General features: G+C 48.0%; 1 non-coding gene across 1 annotated transcript; it reads left to right on the forward strand.

Moving 5' to 3' along the window:
- Positions 1-2,723: 2,723 nt before the first annotated feature.
- On the forward strand, positions 2,724-2,883 carry LOC139244065 (U1 spliceosomal RNA). The gene has a single exon (XR_011589858.1). It is a non-coding gene; the product is annotated as a U1 spliceosomal RNA (small nuclear RNA).
- Positions 2,884-8,002: the final 5,119 nt, after the last annotated feature.

Below are 8,002 nucleotides of genomic sequence, written 5' to 3' on the forward strand. Positions count from 1 at the left end.
ATATGTCCACAGATCCTTAAATGTAGCCGGACAGGTCGATAAGGTAGTTATAAAGGCATTTGGAATGCTTTGCTTTATTAGCTGAGACACAGAATACAAGAGCAGGGAAGTTATGCTAGAACTGTTTACAACACTAGTTAGGCCACAGCTTGAGTACTACATGCAGTTCTGGTCACCGTATTACAGGAAGGATAGAATTGCACTGGAAAGTGTGCAGAGGAGATTTACGAGGATGTTGCCAGGACTGGAAAACTTTAGCTATGAGGAAAGATTGGATAGGCTGGAGTTGTTTTCCTTGGAACAGAGGAGGTTGAGGGGAGATTTAATTGAGGTGTATAAAATTATGAGGGACCTAGATAGAGTGGATAGGAAGGACCTATTTCCCTTGGCGGAGGGGGTCAATAACCAGGGGACATAGATTTAAAGTAGTTGGACTCGCGGGGAGATGAGGGAACATTTCCTCACCCAGAAGGCAGTGGGGGTCTGGAACTCACTGCCTGAAAGGGTGATAGAGACAGAAACCCTTATCACATTTAAAAAGTACTTGGGTGTGCACTTGAAGAGTTGTAACCTACAGGGCTACGGACCTAGTGCTGGAAGGTGGGATTAGGCTGGAGAGCTCTTTTTCAATCGGCGCATACACGATGGGCCGAATGGCCTCCTGTGTTGTAATTTTTCTATGATTCGAGGAAATTGCACAACTCGAGCTGATGTGTCAGGACATTTTACAGTTAAAGTCACAGTCGCTTGTCGGAACATACATTTTAACCTAGTGGAGAAAAGTATCTTCTACTTTTGCTACTTTGTAAGAAAGAAAGACTTGCAATTATAGAGCGATTTTCTTGATCACCCGGGATGGCGGGACTGACATATCAAGAAAGACTGGATCAACTGGGCTTGTATTCACTGGAGTTCAGAAGAATGAGAGGGATCTCATCGAAACGTTTAAAATTCTGACGGCTTTAGACAGGTTAGATGCAAGAAGAATGTTCCCAATGTTGGGGAAGTCCAGAACCAGGGGTCACAGTCTAAGGATAAAGGGTAAGCCATTTAGGACCGAGATGAGGAGAAACTTCTTCACCCAGAGAGTGGTGAACTTGTGGAATTCTCTACCACAGGAAGTTGTTGAGGCCAATTCACTAAATATATTCAAAAAGAGGTTAGATGTAGTCCTTACTACTAGGGGGATCAAGGGGTATGGCGAGAAAGCAGGAATGGGGTACTGAAGTTGCATGTTCAGCCATGAACTCATTGAATGGTGGTGCAGGCTCGAAGGGCCGAATGGCCTGCTCCTGCACCTATTTTCTATCTTTCTATGTCTCAATGCGCTTTACAGCCAATAAAGTACTTTTGGAGTGAAGTCACTGTTGTAATGTGGGAAACACGGCAGCCAAATTGCACACAGCAAACTCCCACAAATAGCAATGTGATAATAACCAGATAATCTGTTTTTGTCATGTTGATTGAGGAATAAATATTGACCAGGACACTGTGGGGCTGCCATGCAGACTTTGCAATTCATAAAAAAGTATACAAAGTAAGTGAGAGAAATTGCTGGGTTCCAGTTTTTAATATGAATGGTTACATGCTGGGCCAGAGCATGCGGCCAACTCTTTTCACTCTTTCAGTGATGAGTATTTTTCCTTCAAGTATTATCCAAATTAACTTTTCCACATTACTATTCAATGTGCTTCCACCACCTTTTCACACAGCTCACAACAATTTGCTGCATAATGTTGTTTTACTTTCAGTCGCTTCAGGTCGGGGGGCGGACATCCTCCTGTTGCCTCTCGTTCTTTGGCAAATTTTCTTCAATCTCTGTCTCCTGGTTAATGACCTTCTGGCACTGGAAAAAGTTTATCCTTATTTACTGATCAATGTGTCATTTATATAGCGCCTTTAACGTAGTAAAACATTCCAAGGCACTTCACAGGAGTGTTATCAAACAAAACTTGACACCGAGCCACGTAAGGAGGTGTGAGGACAGGTGACCTAAAGTTTGGTCAAAGAGCGTCTTAAAGGAGCGTCTTAAAGGAGCAGATGTTTTGGGGGGAATTCCAGTGTTTCGGGCCAAGGCAGCTGAAAGCACGCCCGCTGATAGCGGCTCTGCAAAAAATTGGAACCCCACTTCAACAAAAGAAGGTGGAGTGAGATGGGTTATGGGAAAGTGGTGAAATGGTTCCACCACAGGGGGTGAATGTCACAGGTCTTAGTCCAGGGGAATGCCTTGGGACGTTTCACTGCGTTAAAGGCGCTATATAAATACAAGTTTTTGTTGTTGCTGTTGTTGTGACGAAGACTCCCGGCCACAAGCTCACACCTCCCTATTGATCTTCCCCTGTGCAAAACTGGAACATTGCTTTTTCAAACACGTCAGATTCTGAATTAGTTTTCACGTGAAGATTTGACAAACATTTACTTCACAGGCAATAAATATACATCGCGATTATATTTGCGGAAAACTTTCCCTGGCCCGAAGGCATGTTACTGAGGGAGCTTTGATTTCCTTTTAAGGGCAATATGCAAATAAGGACGGTATCTTCTGTATTAATGCAGTGTTTTCACAAGGGATATATCATTAGACATTGCAATATTTTAGCAGAATGGACATGTCAAAGCAGCAGCACTTTGTGAAAAGGGACATTGTGATTTTTAGACATGAGTCGCTGAGACATTAAGAGGCAGCGGATGATGTCGGGAGGCAGTGTGCGCGAAAATCAAGCATAAACCATGCAGGGGATTAACCATGATCACGAAGGTGGTGTTCCCAGGTCATATTGCACTTCCGCGTGTGTCATTGCCTGCGATGTTCCCAAATGAAAATGCGGGATCCTCGACTGCAGAATTTGTGGTAGTGGGGGAGTGCGTTCGCGATCTCCCCTGATTTATGCAATTAATGTCAGAATTATAAATATATGCATTTGTTAATTCAATGTTTGTTGATCAATGTTACGGTGTATTTTCATTTCAACAGAGGGAGTGATTCAAAATGGCCAGTACCCTGCAAAGCCTCGTTGACACGTTAAGAGGCCATCACAGAACTCTCGGAGTCGAGGCAACAACAGGCTTCCTCCATTCCGAGCGACTGCCGATGATGCGGATGCACAGAAAATCCAACATGGGGCGAGGGAGAAGCTCTGATACAGACACAATCCAACAGGGGGAGTCAGTCTGCTGTTTAAAGTAACAACACTAAATCACATTTAAGTGGCTTCAATGTCTCCCTTAATGATTAATGTGCAAAGTTAAACAACATGGGATTGGGGGGTGTGCTGACATGGATTGAGAACTGGTTGGCAGACAGGAAGCAAAGAGCAGGAGTAAATGGGTAATTTTCAGAATGGCAGGCAGTGACTAGTGCTGGGCTGGGCCCCCAGCTGTTTACATTGTACATTCATGATTTAGACGAGGGGATTAAATGTAGTATCTCCAAATTTGCCGATGAAACGAAGTTGGGTGGCAGTGTCAGCTGCGAGGAGGATGCTATGAGGCTGCAGAGTGACTTGGATAGGTTAGGTGAGTGGGCAAATGCATGGCAGATGAAGTATAATGTGGATAAATGTGAGGTCATCCACTTTGGTGGTAAAAACAGAGAGACACACTATTATCTGAATGGTGACAGATTAGGAAAAGGGGAGGTGCAACGAGACCTGGGTGTCATGGTACATCAGTCATTGAAGGTTGCCATGCAGGAACAGCAGGCGGTTAAGAAAGCAAATGGCATGTTGGCCTTCATAGCGAGGGGGTTTGAATATAGGGGCAGGGAGGTGGGGTTTTTTCCGTAGCCAATCTTTTCAATTCTTTGTCAGATCACAAACGCCAGAGGTCACCTTGCGCTAATGCTCTTAGCCAAAAGGCCTAGAGCCCAAGCACCGTTCCTGGAAGTACTGCAATACCAGGTTCGTGCCATGGAGGTGGATGGGTCAGCAACCCCACACACCTCCGTGGAGGTGGATGGGTCAAGCCACCCCACCCACCTCAGCTACAGTTGTACAGGGCCTTGGTGAGGCCACACCTGGAGTATTGTGTACAGTTTTGGTCTCCTAACTTGAGGAAGGACATTCTTGCTATTCAGGGAGTGCAGCGAAGGTTCGCCAGACTGATTCCCGGGATGGCGGGACTGACCTATCAAGAAAGACTGAATCAACTGGGCTTGTATTCACTGGAGTTCAGAAGAATGAGAGGGGACCTCATAGAAACGTTTAAAATTCTGATGGGTTCAGACAGGTTAGATGCAGGAAGAATGTTCCCAATGTTGGGGAAGTCCAGAACCAGGGGTCACAGTCTAAGGATAAGGGGTAAGCCATTTAGGACCGAGATGAGGAGAAACTTCTTCACCCAGAGAGTGGTGAACCTGTGGCATTCTCTGCCACAGAAAGTTGTTGAGGCCAATTCACTAAATATATCCAATCAGATCTGGAGTCAGGCAAGGCTGTCCTCTCTCATCTGTCTTGTTTGTGTGTTGTATCGAGCCCTTTGCCGAGTCCATCAGGAAGGATGCGGGCATTAGAGGGGTGACGATCCCAGGCAGCGGAGGCGCTCAGGTCAAGACCTCCCTGTGCATGGACCACGTCGCCGTCTTTTGCTCGGATCAGCAGTCGGTCCGCAGGCTCGCAATCCGCGACCAGTTTGAACTGGCCTCGGGAGCAAAGGTCAATCGCACCAAGAGCGAGGCCATGCTCTTTGGCCACTGGACTGACCGAGCCTCCATTCCCTTCACCGTCAACCAGATTTCCTGAAGGTGTTGGGAATATGGTTCGGAGCGGACGGGGCGTGCGCCAAAAACTGGGACGAGCGTATCGCCAAGGTCAAACAGAAACTGGCATTTTGGAAGCAGCGTTCCCTTTCCATCACAGGCAAGAACCTGGTCATCAGGAGTGAGGTGCTCTCGGGGTTGCTGCACGTGGCACAGGTCTGGCCCATCTCACACTCCTGCACCGCGGCAGTCACCCGGGCCGCCTTCCACTTTGTCTGGAGGTCCAAAATGGACCGTGTCCGCAGAGACACGATGTACAAATCTCTGGACAGTGGAGGAAAGGACGTTCCAAACGTGGCCCTCATCCTGATGGCCACCTTTGTGTGCGGCTGCATCAAGCTGTGCACAGACCCCCGGTACACAAACACCAAGTGTCACTATGTGCTGAGGTTCTACCTGTCCCCGGTGTTGCGAAGGATGGGTCTGGCCACGCTGCCGCGAAATGCCCCCACCAGTTGGACCATGCCTGTCCACCTGTCCTTCGGGCAAAAGTTTTTCAAAAGAAACCCCTTCGACCACAAGGCCATCAAACAGTGGTCAGCACGTAAGGTCCTGGACGCCCGACAAAAGAAGGAGACGGTGGACCCTGTCGGGTGGTTCAAATGGTTCACAAAGTCTGCCCAATCTTCTCCCTCCACGACTTGCTCTAAAAATCCAATCATGCTCATTTTACAAACAAAGGTTCTTATATTCTCGTGGACAAATGTTATGCATGCAATAAAGGTTCACAGTGAATACTGTTTAACTAAGCAAGGTACAACCTTGCTCTGCTTTATTTAGAACCAAAGTGCCTGACTCTTAAAATGGCTGGCCTTTTATACCTGAGCGGCACCATGTGCATGCTGCTCAGTGGCCTCCAACAATGACGCCATCTGGTGGCTACAAACAGAATGTACATACAAGACAAAATGTATGTTAGGAATGCTAAGAGAGAGCATGAAAAATTGGCGAGTAAAGTTAAGGAAAACCCAGAGCTGTTCCACAAATATATTAAGTGCAAGAGGGTAACTAAAGAAAGGGTAAGGCCTTTTAGAGACCATGAGGGTAATCATTGTGTGGAGGCAGAAGATGCTGGTATGTCCTAAATGAATACTTTGCATCTGTTTTCACAAAGGAAAGCGACATTTCAGATAATGCTATCGAGGAGGAGTGTGATATTCTGGCTGAAATAAGCATAGTGAGAGAGGAAGTATTAAGGAGTTTAGCAGCTTTGAAAGTAAGTAAGTCCCCAGGTCTGGATGAAATGTATCCCAGGCTGTTGAGCAAAGTAAAAGAGGAACTAGCAGAGGCCTTGACCATCATTTTCCAGCCCTCTTTGGATTTGGGCATGGTGCCGGAGGACTGCTAATGTGGTACCCTTGTTTAAGAAGGGAGAAAGGGATCGGCCGAGTAATTACAGGCCTATCAGCCTCACCTCAGTGGTGGGAAAATTATTGGAAAAAATCCTGAAAGACAAGATAAATCTACATTTGGAAAGGCAAGGATTAATTAGGGACAGTCAGCACGGATTTGTTAACGGAAGATCATGTTCGACTAGCCTGATTGAATTTTTTGAGGAGGTAACCAAGAGGGTCGATGAGGGTAGTGTGTACGATGCAGGAAGCAAAGGGGAATGGTTGATGGATATTTTTGTGACTGTAAGGATGTTTCCAGTGGGGTTCTGCAGGGCTCAGTACTGGGTCGCTTACTTTTTGTGGTATATATCAATGATTTAGATTTAAATATAGGGAGTATGATTCAGAAGTTTGCAGATGACACTAAAATCGGCCGTGTGGTTGATAATGAAGTGGAAAGTCATGGACTGCAGGAGAATATCAATCTACTGGTCAGGTGGGCAGAGCAGTGGCAAATGGAATTTAATTCAGAGAAGTGTGAGGTGATGCACTTTGGGAGGGCTAATAAGGAAAGGGTATACACATTAAGTGGTAGGCCACTTAATAGTGTGGATGAACAAAGGGACCTTGGAGTGCTTGTCCACAGAACTCTTTTTGGGAGGAAACTAAAACATTAAATCATTAAATCGTGTCCCCCCGATCTGGGGGACACACCAAACATTTTCAAGGCCCTTTTTTTTGGTGTTTTTGTTTTTTTTTAAAGTTTTTTTTTGGGCACTCAAATCATATTTTTTTTCTCCAAGTGCCCCCAATAAAAGGGGAGGGGGACACTAAAAACACCGGCAATTAAAACAAATTAAACTTTAAAACATAAAATCAAATTAAAATTTGGTTGCCGGGCATGATGATGCACTCCAGTCCCTCCGGTGCCCACCTCTCGCGGAAGGCTGCGAGCGTACCGGTGGACACCGCGTGCTCCATCTCCAAGGACACCCTGGCGCAGATGTACGCGCGGAAGATAGGCAGGCAGTCAGGTTGAACGACCCCCTCGACCGCCCGCTGCCTGGACCGGCTGATGGCACCCTTGGCCGTGCCCAGGAGCAGTCCTACGAGGAGGCCCTCGGACCTACCCGCTCCCCTCCGCACAGGGTGCCCAAAGATCAGGAGTGTGGGACTGAAGTGCAGCCAGAATTTCAGGAGCAGCCCCTTTCGATAATAAAACAGGGGCTGCAACCTTGTGCATTCGATAAAAACATGGAACACGGACTCTTCCAGACCGCAGAAATTGCAGGCGGCCTGGGAGCCCGTGAACCGGCTTAAAAATTTATTGCACGGCACTGCTCCGTGCACCACCCTCCAGGCCAAGTCCCCGATAAATATTGGGAGGACTCCCGCGTAGAGTGCCCTCCATCGGGGACCCCCGCCTCCTCCGGACGGCACTATGGTACGCCATGGCGTGTCCGGACAGCAGGCGAGGATGGCAAAGTTGAGGGTGTGCAGGAGCAGCCCGGACAGGAAACCCCTCCGCGCGGAACTGAAAGGCCTCGAGGCGGCTCAAGTTGTGAGGCGCCGGCTCCCGAGGGAGGTTCCGGGGTTTGGCGCTGATGAGGAATTCCGTCCGGACGGGTGTCAGTTCAGACGGGATTTCCCCACGTGCTTGAGCCTCCACGACACACCTAACGGAGTCGGGGCCCAGGGCTGTTTTTAGCGACTCGATGGCATCGGCCGCATGGCGGACGTTGGCAGAATTTAGGCGCCGCGCCAGCGTGTCTGGCGCCATCCAGCCATCTCCTCCGCCATCGAGCAGGTCCCTGATCCTGGTCACCTCACCAGCCACAGCCCTCTCGTCCGACCGCCACCTAAAACCTCGGTCGTGGAGGTACGGATTCCCGAGCAGCGGCTCCTGCAGGAC

The sequence above is a fragment of the Pristiophorus japonicus genome, unplaced genomic scaffold, assembly GCF_044704955.1.
Source record: "Pristiophorus japonicus isolate sPriJap1 unplaced genomic scaffold, sPriJap1.hap1 HAP1_SCAFFOLD_201, whole genome shotgun sequence".
NCBI classification, from domain to species: domain Eukaryota; kingdom Metazoa; phylum Chordata; class Chondrichthyes; family Pristiophoridae; genus Pristiophorus; species Pristiophorus japonicus.